At 45.8% G+C, this 21,231-nt stretch overlaps 1 protein-coding gene across 2 annotated transcripts in view; it reads left to right on the forward strand.

Moving 5' to 3' along the window:
• The first annotated feature begins 2,306 nt into the window (after positions 1–2,306).
• The window catches only part of SPSB1 (splA/ryanodine receptor domain and SOCS box containing 1), a 37,469-nt gene continuing 18,544 nt past the window's right edge, over positions 2,307–21,231 (forward strand). The window contains exon 1 of one of the 2 annotated variants that reach the window (XM_074609596.1): positions 2,307–2,507. The gene's annotated coding sequence lies outside the window, so the exon portion shown is untranslated. Of the gene's footprint in view, positions 2,508–17,932; positions 18,581–21,231 lie in introns of those variants that run through there. The other variant, XM_074609598.1, reaches the window with a different exon arrangement.

Raw genomic sequence — 21,231 nt, forward strand, 5'->3', positions numbered from 1 at the left:
AACACTTTAGTTTGTCTTGCTTTCGTTCCAGGCACATTCCTCTAACACCTTTGGTACTGGCAGGAGAGCAGGAGTGGATCTTCTGAGCAGTGGAGATCAACTGGGAGAACTCTCCACAAAGTTGGATTCACATACAAGCTGCAAGTGTGCCGACAGAAAACACTGGGATTCTGCAGCATCAGAATTCCTCCTCAGCTCCCTCAGAGCAGTATCTCCAGGGTCTCTGGGTGAGTATGGCCCCCAAGGTTTGGCTAACTGTCCAAGAACTGAACAGTAATCTGCAGGAAAAGCTTAAAGGGGGAGATTTTTACAACATGCTCGGGAGACTATTGCTGAAGAACTTCTGCTGAAATTATTGGGGAAAATTGACTTAAATGTGAGCAGGACTATGTCAAACCAAAGCAGTTTTGAAAAAGCTACACAAGTATGTATCTATTTAACATAAAATTTCTCCTATTTCAATCTTTCAGGGTGTGAAAGAACATATTTGTGCTGTATCTGCAAACTCCCTGGTGTTTCTGGTCAGCTAGAGTAATAAATTTAATCTAATGTGAATGTGTTTTTTAATGAACCACAAAATGGCTGGCATAGAGCAACTATTCCCCAAGGACTTCAAAATATGCTTAACAAATTAGTGCTCAGTCCTGCAAAGATATGAAAGCGCATATGAACAACTTGACATGCATGCACTGTCCCACGCAGTTCAACAGAATTTCTTTCCCTGCATTGGCTAAAGTTCTGTTTTGGGATTTTTTTGACTGCATGGCCTGAAAGGGGTGAGGAGGAGGGGAGCATTCAGCAGGCCGGCTACCCCACCTTGGCCTTCGCATTAGGTTCATTTCTTCTGACTTCTGACAGTTCAGTGGGTTCAGCACTGGACCCTGCCCCATTGTAAGTCACTAAACGGTCCTTGGAGGTATCCCATGCAATATGGCTTGCTTAATTTATGACAATCCACGGGCTGCGGTGACCACCTCACAGAGGGAATAACCTACCAGCGGGGAGCTCATGGCCCCTGGGGACCATTCAATTTCACTTCATCCCATCTGCAGCTGCAGGATTTTTTTTGTTGTAAGCACTGGTATAACTAAGTTGTACATTAATGTATGGCCCATGAAATGTGACAAAAAGTCTGTTCAGCTCTCATCAGAGTATAGCTCCTTCCGCCAGCCTCCCCAGAGATCCAGCACACGTACACACCCAGGAATCATCTTCCTCACTATTCACCTCCCTGCTCGCTACGAGGAGCACAGTCAGGAGAAAAATGTCTGAGTATCCCATCTAATTAAAAGGTAGGTAAGGAGAATGCACTTGCACATTTATGGTTGAACCTCGTTTGAATTAAGGCCTGTGCTGGAAATGAAGTTCAGCCAAGATGAAAGCAAAGTCCTCCGGAAGCAGGGACATAAAAATGAGGACACACAAACTACCCCTGCTCTTTTTTTCACATGTGCCACGAGACTATTAGTGATGAGAACTGGTCAAGGCCCAGTGTTAATGTCCAACCCCGCGGAACAATAACTTGAGCAACGTGCAGGGGCATTCGTTCCGTACTGACTCAGATGGCAGCCTGCCACCTCCTGAATCACTCATACCACTTCCTGCAGCTCTTAGGTGGTCCTTGGAGGTATCCCATGCAATATGGCTTGCTTAATTTATGACAATCCATGGGCTTATAGCTCCAAGCAGTATTGCTACAGACAGACTCTTTTTGTCTGGGAATACTGAAAAATGAATCATCTCAAAGACAGATTACTGGGTCAATGTTGTCCAAACCGTTTTTTGAAAAAAAGACCGAAATTAACAGACTTGTATTCCCTTATTTATTTTGATAAACAAGTTTTAAAAAAGTAAACACACGTTCCCTGGAGTGTTTGCAACGCAAATACTCCAAGATCCTGCCAACGCATACAGAACCCGAGGATGCAATTCATTAAAAAGATCGTCCACAAAGAAACAAACAGCGCGACGCCTGAAACTGGCTGCTATTTTCAGCCATTCTTAGAGCAAGCGAGCCAGTAGAGAATTAAACGAGCCCGATTTCACCCAGAAACACCGCCGGCCGTTGGGGGTTTCCCTCGGCCCGGTCGGGAGCCGGCTCTGCCGCGGACGGGGCCCGTCTACCGGAGCCCGACGCTGCCGCTCCTCCTCCCGCTCCCCGCCGCCGGCTGCGCCTCCAGCCCCGGCCGTTCCACCGCCCCCCGGCCGCTCCCCGCCCCGCTCCCCGCCCCGGGGCTGCCCGCGGCGGGGCGGGGCGGCAGCGGGGCCCGGGCGGAGCGGGCCGCGCCCCGGGCCAGGCCGGGGGCGGAGCGGGGCCGCCGCCGGGCGCTATTTGGGCCATGTGACGGGCCGGGCCCCGCTTGCCGCGCCTGGCGCCGGGAGGAGCTGGGGCGCTGCGGCTCCGGCCTCCCCGCCGCGGCGGAGGAGAGGGCGGGCGCTGCGCTCGGCGGCCCCCGGGAGCAGCCTCCGGCGGGGCCCGGCCCGGCCGCTGCCATGGTCCGGGAACGGTAGGAGCCGGGCGAGGGCGGGCGCGGGCGCGGTGCGAGGCGGGTGCCCGCGGGCCCGGGCGGCTCCGCGACGGCCCTTCCCCGGGGCGGCGGCCGCCGGCCCCGGCTCCCCGCCTCGGGCGCTGGCTGCCGCGGCCTCCGCCTCCCTCCTTCCCTCCCTTCCTCCGCGGTTCCCCGCAGGCGCGGAGCGGGTCTCCTCGCCTGGCCCCGCAAGCTGCCCGGAATTGGTGCCAGCTTCCAAAACAACACCAAGCGCCAGGCCGGGGTGAGGCCAAGCTGGAAGGTGCCCACACAGCCCCGGGTGGCTCGGGCGGCACCGTCCCGCGATGGCCGTGGCATGGCAGGCCCCATCCCTGGGGAGAGGGTGTCAGCGGGCACGATCACGGCGGCTGGGCCCGAAGTGCAAGGGCTAACGGGGCACCCCCTGGCCCAGCCAGCGACGGGGCCTGATGGGCTCCCGGCATTGGGAAGGCTGCGGGGACTGTGGTCGGGATGCCGTGAGATGGGCGGTTGCCAGGGGCCAGCTGGTGTATCTGCGTGTGGATTTGAAAAGCAAACACTGATAATGTCAGTTCAGAGATCTTCAACTCATTAAGGAAGTCAGGTTGTTTGTTCAGTGTCTGTGGTTACAGTGGTGGTCTCTGGCGTGCACCTCACAAGGTTTAATTAATATGTCTGGTTTTTTATGACATAAACCTGCGCTAATACAATGGGAACTTATATAGTCCTATATCTGAAGTACCGAGATTGTTGTTACAAGAAGAGGTGAATCTTGCTGTAGCCTTGTGCTGAAGTATGCCGTTTGTTTTCCGTATTACCTGACTGAGGAGTGGGTGGTCAGTGTGGCTGATGGCTGGTGGTGGCCATGCCTGATTAGAAACCTATGAATTGTCTGAGCTGTTGCTCAAGATAAGGAAGTTTACAAAATGATTGTAAAAATGGGAGTTGCTACCTTGGAGAAAGATCAGCTCTTTTTTTTCGTGACAGCGATGCAGGATGAATTTATGAACCTTTTGTTCTGGAAACAATCTTTGCTTTTCCCACCCCTCTGATGTCTGATTTCTACACCAGACTCTGCGTTGCAAAGCAGAGTAGCGTAAGCAGCTTAGAGATGCTGGGCGCAAGTTGACTGCGAAATTACCAGCACCAAAGTATGTGGAGTTTCCAGTGGCTTGCAGTAAAAGAGATCTGGCTATAGGGTGGAGGGGGTCACAGCGTCTATCCCAGCCTACGAGGAAGGATATTTCTGGGTGAGTTGATAAGGGACTACTGGGAATGTGATGGAGCTGTGCTACTGTTTATAATGTGAAGGGCGATGCTGAGAAGCATTTAACTGGCTTGTGGAGGAGCGTCCTCCCTGACCAACCAGTGGCTACTGCGCCTGTCTCCTCCCTGCTCTGTCAGTGTGCCTGGCCACTGGCCCTGGCACCGCGCTCAGTAGTTGTGATGATGGATGCGTAAACCAGCAATTTATTCTTCTCCCCCCTTGAAGACAAGGGGTGGACCTCAGCAGTGTATTCCTCTGGGGGGCATGGTCTTGTTGCAGTACATCAGCAGCAGGCTTCTGCAGCCTCGCTCCTCTGCTTTAGAGGTTACTGAAGTGCACTATAATGTGGCTGGAGTTTGTTTGTAAACTTATGTTAGATACTTCTGAAATGTGGGTTTGTGTTCCAGGAACTGGCTGGCTGATGTGTGCTGCATTTGTGTGGAGTCAGTTCACTGCTCCCAGATGCTGAATGTGGAAAATGTGCTCTGCTTGTTGCTGTCCTCTGTCCTTTTTTTCCCTCGTCCCCTACGTTTCCTTTCCTCAGAAAAAGTGAAAGCAGTCTGCAAGTGTGGCTTGTCTTGTCAAATCTGTCTTGCGAGACCTAATTAAGAATTCATGAAGTTACCAGAATTAAAAATCTGTAGCTAGTGAGCCAATCGGGACACTGTGTGTGTCAGGCTTTGTGAATGAGGGCAGGCTGTGCTGATAATTAGTCTTCCATATCACAATGTAGTTTTTGAAGAATATAAGATCTGGAAGGGAGTGTCCTGTGTTACTGTCTGAGGTTTGTGTCTCCGTCAAATTTTGTGGCTGGAGCCACTGAATACACTAGAGTTGGCATCTGGTAGGCTAGCTCTGGTAGCCCAGGGCAAGCTGTGCCTATAATTTTGGACTGTGGTATACGCCTACTGACTGAGTCTGGAGTCACTGAGGGCTTGTGTTGACAAGGGGGGTGAGGATTAACTGGTGTTGGCAGCAAGTATCAATGAGATGACCTCAGCGGGGCTGTGCTTATCTTCATGTCCTGTGGAAGGAGGCTTGTACATGTATTAGTAGAGTGATGTAGCATCATAGCAGTGGAGAAACAGCATACTAGACCTGCATGGATTGTACTGACAAGCTCTGTTTTGGTATGAGTTTCCATAACCTTGACTCTACCAAAGGTTGGTGGACATGGCTGGCTGTGAAACTGCTGCCCTGCTCCTTTGTATCTACAGGCATGTGATGTCACATAGCGAGTTCAGTTGCTGGTACAAGATACAAGTTAGACACTAGCTGCTTCCGGACAAAGCTGTGTAATGCCTGCAGAATAAAAGTGAGTAAGTGTCTGAGAACCAAGGTTACCAGGCTGCAGTCACTGGACTGCTTTGTCGGTGGTCATTGCAGAATGGGCTGATGTGAAGGTGTTGACTCACTTCCAGTTACTATATTGCTCTGAGCAACCAAAAAAATCTTCCCTTGAGTTAATCCATGTGAGTAACTGCTACAGCTGCCACTGCTTCAATAAATAACTTCTGGAGAGGATGTGGGGTGCATGCAGTTATCCTTAGCAAAGATGGGATACGTGCTACAGGAGATGGCCGAGCACTCTACTGAGTGTGAGAACCTAGCTTAAAAGTACCAGTTTCCAAGCACATGTTGGGGGGGAAAAAGTACCACTGTTAACTGTGCTCCCTCAGGGACCACTAAAGCAATGCCACCTCTTTAAAAGAAGTAGGAAAGGGGTTCATAGATTTCCTTTTAACTCTGTACTTCTCTGTCCTCAGAGGTAATGCTTTGGAAGATCCTGGGTGAAAGTAAACTGGTCTGTTGCACTGATCAGGAAATTCTCTTCCAGGTGATCATACTTTGGGTGAAGTAGTATCAAGCCTAGAAAGAATATATAATGGATCTGTCTTGGTAAGATCCAGCAGTCTTGTTGGGCAGTGGAGTATGATAGGAGACCGAAGGAAACTCACTCGTTTGCATGGCAGGATCCCTTCCTGGAGGAATTACAGTGAGTTGTAGAAATTAAATAGAATGTATAAATGTAGTGATGAGTGTGACTGAGATGCAGCCTTGTTTTACACATGGGAGGAAAGAAGGGCAAACCAAGTTGTCTGAAGGGTATGAGCGTGCTACTGGAAACCAGGCTGTCTGGTTTGGTGCATACCATTGGGAGAACTTGTGTGATGTTCTTGTATGTCTGCTTCTGCTTGTCTCGTAGCTGAGAGGTCAAGAACAATGTCATCTGCCCTGATACTTCCACCAAAGGACAGACTGAAACACTTAGCTTCTCCTGTGTCTGCACAAACTGCTTCACATAAACGTCACGAGGAAAAAGTTTGAGAGAAAGAGAATGGCTGTCCGTCAGTCTGGCTCTTTCACTGACTTACTTTTGTCCTAGTTATCTTCCCTGATAAACTTGCAACTCTGTAGTAAACACTCAAACACATGTCTTGCCAGTGTTGTTAAGTATGTGTTTGTCAATTCTTCACTGACTTAGTCGCAGGAATTGACATTCTTGGTGGCAGTGATTCCTCCTGTTCAGTGATTGGAATGACTGACCAAGTACCAAAGTGCTAACGAATCCCTGTATGGCTTCATAGGAAGGCTTGACTTCCCTCCCTTGCAGTAGTCTGGATGGATGCTTCTCCTTGAAATATGAGGGCTTCTTCATGTCAACCAAAATGTCTGTTTCAAATGCATCCTATGACGGGGGATTTAAAAGCCAGCAACTTTCTAATAGCGACTTCTTAGCTAGACAGTAGACAACCTGTCACCATATGCCTGAAACAGAGGTGCAGTGTGACTTTGAAACAAGCCTGTCTGAGCTCTGGAAGCAGGCTGTGCTAGTATGGGTTTGACTTTTGAAGAGGCTCAGGAGTTAGTGATGCTCCAGAGTTGCCCATCTGGAAACACTGTGTGACTAAAGAGTGTTTTCTTTTTTTATACAGTGAATGTGATTTAAATGTTCATTCTGGATGTTAATTGAGTACAGGAGCTGCTTTCTTCTGTAGCTGTGGGGTGGCACAAGTTGCCTCAACTCTGTAGCATCTAGGGGAAGGAAACGCAGCAGATTTTCCCTAGTAAAATAGATTTAGTGTGAGCTGGATGCTATATTGAGGTCCACCCCAAGCATGGAAAGGCAGTGAGTAAGGGTACTGACAGAACAGTCAGCTGAACCATGAATAATGTCTTACTGTTGAGCTGAAATTGAGTAAAACTTAAACTGTCCCAGCCCAATGGACTGCCTGGGTGCTGCAGGCTGCCTTTGCAGAGCCCCCTCTTCGGAAAGAGTACAGAGGGAAGAACCATTTCTTGGCATGTTAACTCTGTTTGAGCTCTGGGCCTGGACCACTGGGATGAGCAGATGCAAGTGCTGGCTAGTAAGATGAGTGCTTGGTGCTGTCTCATGACTGCTGGGTACAGTTCTTTTTGTCACATGTTGTCATGCTTGGGGTTGGGCTTAAGGTCCAGAGTTTTCCAGGCCAGCTGGTGCTTGTGGCAATGTGACAGTATCGTGTGAGCCCCAGGGACTGTGGCTTAGAGGGATGAGCGTAGGGCTGCAAGCCAGGGACAGCTGTGGGCTAATCCTTTCTGTACATCTGACTTGATGTGTGGCCTTGCTTCAATCACTCAACATTTTGCTTTGGGGTTTTTAAAAAGGGAGAAAATAAAGCTAACGCTTTTCTCGTCTGATCACCTTTGGCAAGGATGGATACTAATATGAGGTTTTATTTAATGGGCTCTACCCTGGGGCTCATCAAAGCAGTTGGAATAGAAAAGACTTACGATGCAGGGGATTCTGGCAGTGGCATGGAAAACATGGGAAATGTCTCTTCCGTCCACAGTGTGGAAGTGCCGCAGCTAGGAGAGGGAGGATTAGCATGCCATCAACTTCCTGGTGTTTCATTCATGTGGTAGGTGTCTTGCCATCCTCCCTTCTGGTTTTACGTGTTGTGCTTAAGCAGCATTGAACTTCAACTTCAAGGGTTTCTGGATTAACATCTTTTTCTGATCTTAATAGAGAAATAGCCACCTGCCCTTGCCATATCTTTTTTCTTTAACCCTGGAGAGTCTTATCCACTAACATTTTCTTGTCTTATGGCTATGCTAGTTTTTCCTCTTCTAGAACATGACAAGACAGACTTCAAACTGAAGCAGTGCTGCTACTGTATCATAGTAAGGCTTTTAACCTGCAAAACTTCCCCTGGGAGGAGAAAGCTTTTTACTTTAAAAAAAAAAAAAAAAAAAACCAAAAAGCCACCACCATCTGCCTGATTTCAAAGTGAGAGCAACAACTTTTGACTTGAGAGCTTTGAGGCAGGAGGTTGTAATGTCTGAATGGAGTTACCAAACATGGGCTTTTTCTTTTAGCCCGGGAGGGGAATTTGATGAAGCTTGTAAGTCGGAGCAGCTGTGTAGATGTTAGTTTCAAACTGCTTTCTTTGGATAGCTGGTATGTTATCAAGTCAGGAATCTGTCCTGAGGAGATCCCAGATGGGGCCTTGACACCATAAATGTACAAAGGCACTCGGTTGCACAAAAATTGCAGAAACAACTTAGTTCTAAAGAACGTGAGCCACAGATGGTAAACAGCCAAGAAAAGCAAGCAAGGGGTAAGGCCAAGCTGTTCCCTACAGGAGAAGGCTACATTGGTCTCAGATGTTTAGAAAATCTTGGTTTAAACTTTTGAGAACTTCACTGTGGATAACTTACGGTTTGAATGGCCTTTTGGAAGTTAAACTCTACATTGAGTAGAGATGTGAAAACTGCCTGGATTCCAACTACAGTATTTGGAGGCTTGAAGGAAGTCCTGGAGTTTGCTGAAGTGCAGTTCTTACTTAGATACCCTAACTCCTTGTCATACAGTGCTTCAGGATCCCTGGTCTGTAGTGGTGGAGCCTAGTGAGCCGTGTGCAGGGAAAGAAGTGTTACTTCTCAGTGAGAAGAGAATAATGACCCTTGAAATGCTTCCAATCAGTTGTCCTTGGTCTGTACTGTGGAGGAATTGGAACACTGGGTCTGTGGAATGGATGGCGTTGGTTCTGTGTTGTCAGAAATTCTACGTGTGGTCTATGTCTTTGATAGACAGTCTCACCATGCTATTTAAAGGCTAAACTGGTCATGTTCTTGAACTTGGACAATGAGGGAGGAATTGCTTCGTTCTATACTAATCTAAGGGCACTAGTACACCTGGGAGTTGAAGTTTCAAGTGGTGCCCATGTAAAGAAATACCTAAAACTTTGTGGACCAGCTGGTAAGGGCTAAGCTGAACTGGGAGAAATTAGCATTTATTTCCTAGTTCCTATGCACCGCTGAACAGCTGTAGAAGAAACCTGTTGACGCCTCTGCTGAAAAGAGGTTTGGGGACTGTGTGAATCCAGAAAGTACCTGGCTTGACTCCTATGGGGCAGGAAATGTAGTTGCTTGCACTTTCTGTTCTGGGGTTGTATGATAGGCATGAGCTGCTGCGGACTGGGCTGTGTTGTTACCCTGCAGCTTGCTGTCGAAGTTCTGCTCTACTGGCTTGAACACTTAGTTTCCTTGCCTGATGTCCCACACAGTTTCACTACTAATGTTCTGGGGTTTTCCATGTGGCATGTTGTACACTTCCAGCTGGAACAAAATGGAGCTAGGGGTGGGAGTGAATCAATCTAATGAACATGTTTCATTTTTTTGTGAGCCAGGGCATTGCCTTCCTCCCCATTAGCTCACAGCTTTTTTGGAGTGCTGTGTGTCCCTCTTGTGACAGGGATCAGACAGGCAGTTATAAGTGGTTTCAGCCTCAGACTTTACTCTGGTGTTGATTCAGGCACTTGCATCTCTTAGATCTTGCTAGCATAGCTTAGTTTGCAACCCAAGAGGAAAAGGGCAGAAGGGCTGCACACATGGCACTGTTTCCAGCAGGATATTGCTGTAAGGTTAGGTATGTGGCGCACTGTCTTGCCAATGCACAGCTGCTGTGTAGAAGTTAAGAAGAGGCAGCTAATCTGCTGTCAGGTAGCTGTGAGCTTGGGTAATGGTGAAAATCCAGGGACTGAAGACAGACCAGCATATAAAATATGCGACTGGTTTGCCAGGTTGTGGGTTTGACTTGCTGTATGTTGGGATGGGGAGAAGAAGAAAGGGCAAAGTTTGTATCTTATGTTTATCAATATGCATCCATTTCAGTGGCTGAGGTTCAACCTGGAATTTGGATATTGTAGTTTGGTCTTGATATCTGTCTTAATTGACTTTGAGGTGATTTACTCAAGGACCAACAAGCTGCTAAATAGTTTAACATTCTTAACTTGGTGTTTGCAAGAAGCAGCTTTTGAAGGATCTGAAAGCTTTCTTGGAAGGGTCACTCTACACATTCCCTAGGTGAATCTTTCCTGTTTTATTGGGGTTCCTCATGTGCTTCTGATCCTCTGTGTATGAGGCATGTCAAGTGGCTGTAGGATGTTGCCTTCTAGTGAGATGGTTGAAGGGGCAGGTTGTATGTGCCCACACAGGCCCAAATCTGCACTTTTGGCATGAATAACATTAAATCCTGAGGCTTTATCTGAGTAATCAGATAAAGCCTGGTGTGTGGACACTGAACTGGATTTGCAAGAGGCACAGCTTTGTGTGTCAACACTTTAAGTGGGAGGGGACACCTGACTGGAGAGCCTGGAAGGAGCAATAACCCGTGTCTGCAGGCAGGCCGTGATTGTGCAACTACCCTCCTGCTTGCTCCATAGCCAGAGCAGTGCCCCGTTTCACTAGGGGAAGCTGGCAGAGTATGCTGTGTCACTCTTGCATGGCAGATATGTTCAGATGTTTGCCCACAAGGAACTCCAGTGGATCTGCTGCTTTACTGAGCTTACTAGTTTTGGATGAGGAAAATCTTTGCTGCTAGGTGTACTTGCATACATACTTGGTGGTATTTTTTCTATAAGGACTTTCTGCTGTGTACATTTTCTCCAAAAAGGAATTTGGCTGTGACTCATGAAATACCTTCAATCTTTGTCCCTTGATGTAGAGTGTTAAGGTTTGAAGAACCCATAAGAGTTTATTGTCATTTAGACAATTATTCTATCACCCGATGACACCTCCCTACCTGAGAAGGGGGATCAGGGAAAACTAAGGAAACCCAAGGGTTGAAATATAAACAGATTTAATATAATAATACTAAATAATTAACATTAATAATACTAAAGAACCAATATTCATCCTGATACCAATACAAAATATACACGGATTATACACATCCAATTCTATCAGTAGGAAGCTGTGTCCCCACACCTGGCTAGCTCAAAAACACTGAGACCTTGAAACCCAAATACCATAGCTGGCTGTAAAGTAAATATTTTTACAAATTCAGACATAGTCTTCTAAAAATGCAGTTTTCCCAAGCATTAGAAGAGACCTTACTGAAAGAGAAATTAATCCTGTGCTGCCCAAACCAGGACAAGGGATATGGTTGTAAGTGCATGCTGGGGTTCCCTTCCCAGCCAGGGCCTGGTGGAACAGCTCAGCTTGCTGCTGTGGGCACAACCCCACGGCAGCACGTTAACGGTGGGGGGAAATGGGATTTCCATGGACTGCACATTGCTGATGGGACATGTGCAGTGTCCTCTGACTAAGCTTAGTAGGCAGAAGCAGGTTTGGGCTTTGGGCCAGAGGGATGGCATGGCTCTCGGTATGCATCCAGGAACATACAAGAGCAAGATAAGAGATATGACTTATCCTCAGCTGGGCTGTGTGAAAATGGAGAAGGGTGGCTGTCACTGGTTTGGCTATTTCTGGTAAGAAACAAGAATTGAATGGCTCTTAGAGCTTTAAGTAGGAAGAGGTTTCTTGATGCAGGTAAGACCTTAGTGGGCACTGGGAAGCAGTGTGCTGTAGACAATATATTAAGACTGACAAATCCCCCTGTGTATTTGAGATAGGAGAATGGTTTTCAAGCTTATGGTCATTAAGGTGAAGAGGAAGGATGTGGTATTGTAACCAGTACTTGTTCGGAGGCATGTGCTCTTATGTTATTTGGATTAGGCTGTCTTCAAACATTAAAAAAAAAAAAGCCAGCTGATCTCCAGTCTAGACTGTTCTTGAAGGAACACTTGGTGTCGTGGGTATCTCCATTTCAAGGTGCAAAACAGTACAGCAGAAGGCTCCTCAGGGATTTTACTGTTGAGCTGGTTTTTGTGCTAATGTAGTGTTCAGTATACTCTTAAAGCTTGTTTTGGCATGTCCGAGGCACCCACAAAACAAGCTTGTCATGGAAATCGTGTCTGACCCAGGGTTGTGGTGTTGAATAGGTGTCAAATGGAAGTCCTTGTCCTTAGGCCTGAGGGGACAAAGCGGGTGGCCCAGCAGGTGGCAGGCTGGCAGCAGTGAAAGAGATGGCTTTGCAGGTTGGTGAATGCAACCCATTTTTGCTTGCAAGTCTGATAGAAAAGCGGTACAGTCCAATTAATACATGCCTAGATGCATTTATCCAAGGTGAATATCTCTACCCAGCTTTCTCAAGTCCTAGTATGGTGTCACCAAAGCACTGGGATTATCTGTAGGGGATGGATGTTTAGGGTGACTTCAGTTTATATTTTCATTGAGTATTAGAGGTAGTAGCATAATGAATTGACTGTAGAAATAAAACTGCAAGGCAAGTTTTTTTTGTCTGGTGTGAGTTTTTTAAGGGAGGAGAATACTATTGGATGTGGTGGCTTTGTTTGATATTCCAGAGATTAGGTATTCTAGGCAGTTTACATCTATTCCATGTTTGGGAGGTTATGGTGCATTGAATGGTGGGTGGCAGTGGCCTTTTTGCTTTCAAATTGATGCTTGTACACAGCAAATCTTGGCAAAGCCTCCTCTAAAGGAGGAGTAGGGACTTCAGTAGCAGCTGAAAAACAGTTGAACTTTGGCTAAGACTGACCAGCCTTAGAAAAGACAGCAGCTTAGATACTGAAAGGAGTAACTAACCATAACTGTGCATATCTCTACAACTCTTACTCACTAAACTCTAAAAAAGCAAGGCAGCTTATCTTTTGTGCTTGTTCCTAAGTATACTGAGTGCATCTTTCTTAAGAGCAGACCTTTTGACTGTTTCTACAAGGTTTCTTCCCTGCCCCCCCCCCCTTTAAGTTCTATTAATGTGTTTCAAACTTGGTTTCCTAATTGGAAACTTTCCATTGATGTCATGGGAGCTTTCTGTGGCCCACATCAAATAGCTTGGTTCACCAGGAATTAAGTGACTGTACAAATGTTTATATTAAACACTTATTTAGAAGGCATGTTGACTTACGAGGACCTATGATGACTGTGGTATGTTGGGAGGGTAGGTTCACTGTACAGCTTTTGTCTTGCCTTTGAACTGTGAAAGTACTGGCAGCTGTTTAATGCTGAGATAAGAGAGCTCAGGCTTGCTTACATCTAATCAGCTTGTCCCATCACTGACTATTGTGCTGTTTCTTGTCTCTGACACTGGAGAGGTTTTTGAATGGGTAACCTTAATGGGAAGGACTCGGATGGCAATGTCTGGAATAGTCACAGCAGGAAGCTGTTGGCTTAATTACAGGTACTGGAATTTTGCTGTTTTAGAGAGGAAACCCACAGTTTAGTCTGAGAAGCCAAGCCCTAGGGAGGGAAGGAAGAGATGGTGAACACGCATGTTCTTCAGACTTTGCTTACTCAGGCTTCTGTGTTGGGGTATTTGGAAGGTGGAAACAGAAGGGATAAAAACCATCTTAGCATCCCTCTCGCCCCCAGATAAACCTCAGACATTGAGCAGTGGCCATCTCTTGCCTTGCCTACAGGAGATTGTGCTCCTCTGTGGTGTAAAGGAAAGATCATTTCAAAGCTGCTCGGGGAGTTATGGAACCTTCCTTATGAACATCATGTGCTAGTAGCTGCTGTCTCTGCAGTAGACTGTCTTAGCTGGTAGCTAGTCAAAACCTTTGTGTTAGTTGGCTTTGCAAGGCTCACTAGACTTTTGCACTAAATTTCATTATCACATGAGGCTGTGTACTCTCTGTATGCAAGACCAATCTGTTTCATAGTTACGGGGAGCAGAGGGAAGTCTTGTGTAGAGCTGCAAACTCTTCAGTTTCGGTACTTTTCAGAGGGCAGAATACTTTTGAAAGCTTATTGTTTGAACCTAAATTACAAGAAAAGCAAGGCTTTTGTTATGACTGGTATCTGAAGTTAAGCTTTTTGGTGGGCAAAATCTTTTCAGGTACAGAATGTTTAAACACTTTTTCACTGCCCTTTCCAAAAGGCTGGATTGCTGTCAGCCTAAACTGCCTAGAAAGCCAAAAGCGTCCCTACACAAGTTTAAACTGAGATCTCTGGTATGGTGCTCTGCCTTGAAAACAGGGTAGATGCTTGATACATAAAAGAGGAGATTCCATTTCCTTTACACAAACTTTCCTTCCAGTATCCTTCCTCAAACTGATGTTGAAGTTGTCATGGGTACTTCTAATTGCAGTCTTTCCATGTCCCAGCGTCATGCCTGTTGATGTAACTGTTGATGATGCTGAGTCGGGAGGCTTTTTGGAAGTGAATGATTTGGGAGAAATATTCTTGTAGCAGGACATAAAGATGGACTGCTCCATCCCAGACGTAATCTTGTGAGTCGGACGATTATTGCTAAAGTGGCCCAGAGTAAAAATTTTTGTGCTTTCAGATGCTATCTGAAAAGGTGACGCTTAAAGCTGTTTATCATCAAAAAGCATGTACAAATCTGTCTCTTCAGCTAATATATCCTGTCTTTTCAGTAATATATCCCCTCAGCATGGTTCAGAGCATGACAGTCTCCTAACCAGTTGTTCTAGTTGAATGTGCTGAAGCAACTGATGTGAACTGTTACTTCATACTCCCTTTTTTTTTCCAATGGAGAGGTACTACCACTATGTAAATTAGCAGTGTTGGACCTAATAATGCGGATTTGCTTTGCTGCTCAAATGAAATGATTGAGGTGCAGCTTAATGTTGGCACACAGGAGGTGATGAGGAAGCCACTTAAAATATCACTTGACTTACAGAGCTTAAGCTAGTCAAACTGTTGCTTAGGAATGCATTTCTGAGTGTGTCCCAGTAAGGCCAAGGGACGAATTCCACTACTTGCCACTTGAACCAGCCACTCTGGACCCTACCCAGTAGTGAAGCAACAGTGAACAGTGCTGTAGGTGCATGTCTTGGTCGTGCTGTTTGGCAAAAACGTTTGTTCTGTATTGCCACAACTGTTATTTCCAGGAAAAAGTTGCTCTTGGAGATCTGGCCACCTTACAGTGCAGATGTCCTCTGAAGGCAGTATCCCTGCAGCCACAGTTTGTATAATGTGCTTTAATCCATTTCATTTTGGCGCGCTCTGCACTTTCAAATCTGATTTGTCTAGTTGCAGCTGGGCTAGAAAGGCTTTCTAAAATTGTGCTGTGTTATGTGATGCCATTTGCTGGATGATGTAAGAACCCAGCTGAAGCTTTTGGTCACCCTGCCTATCTCAACCAACCATAGTAATTTGCAAGGACCCTTTCAGGTAATGGTGAAAGCAAAACGTTGCATCATGCTGAGACTGTGCCCAGCTGTAGGCTTCATCGAGATGTACAGTGTCTCTCTTCCTAATTATGGTGTGTCCCAGGTCAATTATATTTAACCACAGAGTCCAACCGTGTCATTAAACTTTTTTGGCTAATGACAAGTCAGAAATCTAGTGAGGCATCATCCCAGAATGCTCTGCTTTGGGGAGTTGCTGTGTATATTCCAGTAAAGCTGGCAGTGTGAGATGTTTCTTGTGTAATCTGTCTGCCAGGAATATCCTCCTAGTTCAGCACTTTATTGAGAGCTGCTGTGAGATGGCTTGTTGCTTGTGTGTATTCCTGGATGCGGAGGCCTTACCTTACTGAGTGTACTGATGGAGTGGTTCGCTGAATGTTGACAAATGTCTTGGCAGTAGTCTGTTGCATGTTTATCTGTGTCTTTCTTTGGTTTTTGCTCATATAACCAATGTTTGAGTTACATAGCTTCTGGCAGCTGCCTCAGAAATTAGGTGAACACATCTTTCTAGAGACTGGTGACAGCAGAGTGCACTCTGTTGGTTTCTCTTTGCTGATTTCAAACAGTTTAAAGGTTAGATAGAAGTAGCTTTCCGTATTAATTGCTAATCCGTGGAAGGATGGGGATCCATGCTTCCTCTGCAGAAGTACTGGGCTGAAGTAAAACAATAAATGTGTGCATGGTAATCAACAAAGCATTTACATTCTGCAGATCTTACATTGGATCCATGTTTCATAGCTAGTTTTCATGTGAGCTGCTTGGACCTTGTACTTTTGTGCTAGCTTTCTGGTCCTCTCTGGATGCTCGCCCCAAGCTCTAGCAGATGAAGCTTGGATGCTACTAAAAAGCATGGGGGAAGGGTAGAGAACAGTCCTTCCCCACCCAAAACCTCAGGATGGCAGATCAAGGTGACCCTCAGTAAAGCTAATGAGTCTGCATAGTGAAGATATTTAGAGGGACTTGTCTCAGACGTACTGGGGCAGACAAGAGCAAGGTCCTTATATATTCTTCTCCCTGGTAAGATGGTGCAAGTGGCATTGCAGAACATAAACTTTGTTTGGTGTGTTTCCAGCCGAAGACCATCACAGCATGGCTGCTCTTCCTAATGTTTTCGGTGCTGTAAAAGCTACCATTTCTTGCCCTAATGTGTGAAGTGCTAGTAAATCCATGTAAAACAGAGCAGAGTTGGCCTACTCTTGATATACTTCTGTGACAAACTTCACTGCCTCTGTTATTGTTACATGACTGGACTCGAGCATATCTAAAATCTGTGTTATAACAAACTCTCATGGTGATCTTGACTTGATTCCCTGCAAAGAACAGACTGTACTAGACAGACAAGAAATGCCAGTGCTTTTTTCCTTTCTCTGCTGGCTGGATTGCAAGCCACTTATGCCCAAACATTCTGGAAGTGTTCTGCCATGGTGTGACTCTGCTCCCTTCTTGCTAAGGGAGATCCCTAGGAAAGTGCTTTCCCTTGGGAGACTTGGAGGGGAAGAGGGAATTGGAAGCTGAAGGGGGGGATATAATGGACTTGAGCAAGCCAAGGTGCTTGATTACACCGGGATAGCAAGTTCGGATTTGTGTGGACTCTTCGTCTCAACTTGCTGTTGCAGAAATTGGAGAAGAGAAATGGCATCTTCCGGCTATGTTGTTGGATTTGGAAAGGGTTTTTCCACAGCTTTTGTTATGTTTTAAGGGTTGTTGTTGTTCCCAGTTCAAACTTGAATAGAAAACATAAGGCTGCTGCCAGCTTTCTGTCACAGACACCTTTTATCTTGCATTCATCTCTTCCAAGCAGATGCTGCTTTCATTTCGTCTACTTTTTTGCTACAAGACTAAAATTAACAGCCCTTTGATGCAGGGGAAGAAATTGTATTTCAAAGCAGAGTACCTAGTTACCTTTGATAATAAAACTGTTGTTTTTATCTTGAAGGTAATTCTGTGTTCCTTTGAAACAAATCTGAGGGTTGAAAGCTCCTCAGCCCTGCTGGCTCTAAGTCAACATCCAGATCCCTCCTTGCCTGGGAACATCATCAGGGACTGTTCTTTTTGGGTGGGAGGTGTAGACAAAGCTGAACTTCTCAAGGTGAAGCTGTATGTGGGGAAGAGGGTGGCAGGGATAGATGCTTGATGCAGTGTTCCTGCAGATTGTTTTCCTTCCAGCTGATTATAAGCTGCAGTGCGTGGCTAATGCTATCACAAGAGTGCCAACCACATAGCTCAAGGTGGAGCACAGCAGGGGGAAGGAGCTGAGGAGAACACAAGCCTTCAGACGCTTCATTGTGGTACTGAAGCAATCTGTATCCTCTAGCCAGACAGTGTTGTTTTTCCCAGTCCACCCTGCCCTCCCTAGCCTTCCTGCCTTCAAAGACTTGTACTGAGCATGAGGTTTGTATGAACATCCAGCTTCTGGCTTTCATCTTTTCCACTTAAAAAGATGAGCCCTGTGTCTGTAAGGTGCAATACTTCCTAAAGGGTGATATGGCTAAGCTGCATGCATTGGGAGGATTGTTTCCAAGGGGGATGCTGAAGCATGCCTGCCCTCATAGGAAGGGCAACTGGTGGTTAAGGCTGAGCCATAGCATTGCTCATGTAGCAGGTGACTTTGGGGAGTGAAGAATTCCTAAACTTAGGCCATGGCTGGCTTGGCTAGTAGTCAGGACATGGAAGAAAAGATGTTGCTGTCATAATTTTGCATGTTGCAAGATGCAGCAGAGGCACATTTGATGTGCAGGTTATGGGTCCATCTTTTGGACATGAATTGCAAAGGACACTTTTTTGAAAGTGGCAGTGTTATCTTCCATGCCTGCCTGGTCCTACTGAAACCACCAGACTTACTGAGGGAGGCCACAGAAGGCTTTTTTACGAATAGACAGGTGCTAGAGGCGCTGGAGGAATCTGGCAGGCTTTCAGGTTAGGAAGCCTAAACTTGATTTAAAGAACCTGTCATGATTGTGTGATGAGCTCCTGCTTTGGATGCATGTGCAAGGGTGTTGTCTTCTGAAAACATCCTTTTGCTAAGTGAACAGAATGGTTTCCTAAACAGTATGAAAAAAATCACTTCCTCAGTGACTCAACTGTCTCCTCTTGTGAGGTTTTTGTCTTCAGCGGTGACAGTGTCAGTCTCCACAGACCTCAGGACAGGAAAGACCTGAACCTATAGTTTAAGCTGTGAAAGATCTACTGAGTCTTTATACACAAGGATATAACTTCAGTCCTCTTTTTCAACACTTTAACAAGCCCAGGATGAAGAGATCTGAGTAAACATTGTAGAGGAATGCTGAGATTTTCTATGTGGCAAGGTAAGACAAAAAGACGCGTGAACTAATTCTGTGTTTGTATTGCTTAGAGTAATTCACTGACCAGAAAGAAGGCATTATCAGCTAGTACAAGAGGCTAAACTACATTTAATTCTTTAGGATTTATTTGACCTGAGGATTAACACTAAATTCAACCTGAAACTGGCTGATTAAGAAACTGGAATGACTTGAACAGGGAGGAAGATACATAATCCAAAGTATAAGAAGTTTTGTCACCGTGAGGCTTGTCAGGCATTGGAATATGTTGCCCAGAAGTTGTACGGTCTCTAATTTTTGAAGGTTTACAAGAGTAAACTAGATAAAGCTCTGAGTAACCTAGTCTGACCGTACTTTGAGGAGGAGATTGGACTAGAGACCTCCTGAGGTCCTTTCCAGCCTGAATTAGTCTATGATTCTATGATATAAGCTTGTATAGGCATCTTGCTGTGATATCAGAAGAGTAAAATTCTGGAAGTGGGTAGGCTGCTTTCTTAGTTGGTAGACAACAAGCCTCATCTCCTGCATAGCCAGCCTAGAATCTGGGGTTTTTGGTTGTGTTTCCCAGCTCGTCTAAGAAACTCCCATAACTAATTTCTGTCCTACAAATCACCCTGAAACACAGCAGAGATTAATTACTATGTTCAAGTCTCAGCACCACTACCAAAACTTTTCTTAATTAAACATTAGTATAAAAAAAGCTTTCTTCCAGTCTTGTCTCACCGTCAGAGGTGAGCTATGAAATAAAATTAACTCTGATTTAACTTCACCACTACCCCCTATCCTGCAGTATTGCTGAAGGGAGACTTTGGGGGAGACTTTGGGGGAGACTTTGGGGGAGACTTTGGGGGAGACTTTGGGGGAGACTTTGGGGGAGACTTTGGGGGAGACTTTGGGGGAGACTTGAATTGCAGCAAGCATGCATAGTTTGATGGGAGTCTTTCTATGTCCATCTTCCTGACTGTAGTGGGATTGCTGTGACAGTAGAGGTCAACACAGTGACTAAATGCAGACTGTAAAAGGGAGAATGAAAGAGATGAAATTGGCAGTGGGAGTGTGATTGTTGAATGTGAGGAAAAGGATGCCAGCTGAGCTGGTGAGTATGCAAATGTAAACTGTAAAACTGGAGGAGAAAGAAAAGTTAACATTTGCTTCCTTAAATGTTAGGGACAAAGCAGCTTTTTGTGAGGAGGTACTGAATGCTGTCCTGCTGGCTATCAAGTGTGCTGGGCCTTGGAATTTCCTCCTCAGTAGCAGGCAGTTTGTGGAGCATCCTCTGTGGTCCTGTTGTTCACCTTTACCTTTTGCCCGTTATCTCCCTGTGATGCAACGATCAGAAGGGTGCAACACTTTCATTGACCTTCTACTCATACAAAAAGTTTTTTCTCCTGCTGTACACAGTAGGTTGGTAGTGCTGTTGCTGCTCATCTAAATGGGGGAAATGCAGATCCAAGGAAGTGATGTGCTGAATCTTCCCAAGCTGAGTGGCCATGAGGCAAGGATGGAACATAACTTCAGTTTTGCACCATAAGGCCCTCATCTTCCTGTGGCTGTGCTGCCTTCTGCAGTATTCTGTCTGTGGTGTTGTAAGAATCTAATGCTCTGCTTGGAGGGAGCAGAGAGAGACTGTTGTAATGGATCAAGAATTATTTGTTTCTAGTACATGGCACAGATTTCAACTGTACTTTTTCCATAGTGCTGATGAGCAGTACCAGACACTTGCACAACTTCCCCTCTGGCATAGATGTATTTGATGTAGATACACATACTGAAGCTTCAGACACAATAAACCTATTTGAGGGCACCAGGCTGAGTAATCTGGTGTTTGGCAGCTGCTCTGTTATGGGGATTTTTGCTTTATTGTTAGCAGTGCTTGTGACATCTTTAAATGAAAAGAGGAAGGAGGAGGCAGAGGCTGGGCAATCTTAATATTAAAATAGCTCAAACTGCAAATGATTTTCCTGAGAGAAGGAATCCTGCTGGATTCTACATGTCTTCTGACAAAGTATATTGTATTGCTTTTAGGAGCAAGGATCAAAATCCTCACAATCTGCTGCGTACATCCCATTTTCAGGCTGTCTATTTGAGAAAATGCTGCTCTGTAATACCCGAATCTGTGTGACCCTAATACAATAAGGGCACAGTTCCTGTTCTCACGCAGGTATTATTACTTGGTATGTACTGGGTGACTTTATTCAACTCTTGATGGGCTCTCTCTGTTTATGGAGGTGTTGTGCACTGCCTTATTCTGCCCACTGAAGGCAGCACAGCAGCTATCCTGGAAAAAACTAGGACTTCTAAACTAGCATTTCCAGCAATTGGGATACCATAATCTTACTCTTAAGCCTATGACGAGCCCAACCATCTTGCTTCCCCCATTCCTTCAAACACATAGCATACAGCAGAGGCTTTCTAAAAATTTGCTTCTAGGTAAAACAGGAGGCTGACCTCCCATGAACAGGGAGAGGGTAGCACAAGATGCAGCTGTGCCAGTGTCTTTGTTGCCACCTGGGAAGGAGACAGAAGGGGAGTTTTGGTAGGTGATTGCTGAGAACCTTAACATGGATTTCTTCTAATACAGCTGCTGCTAGCATTAAACTGCAATGATTAACTGTTTCAAGGGGAAAGCAGCGCTTTGTTACCAAAACCTTTGTCCT

The sequence above is a fragment of the Larus michahellis genome, chromosome 16 (assembly GCF_964199755.1).
Source record: "Larus michahellis chromosome 16, bLarMic1.1, whole genome shotgun sequence".
NCBI lineage: Eukaryota > Metazoa > Chordata > Aves > Charadriiformes > Laridae > Larus > Larus michahellis.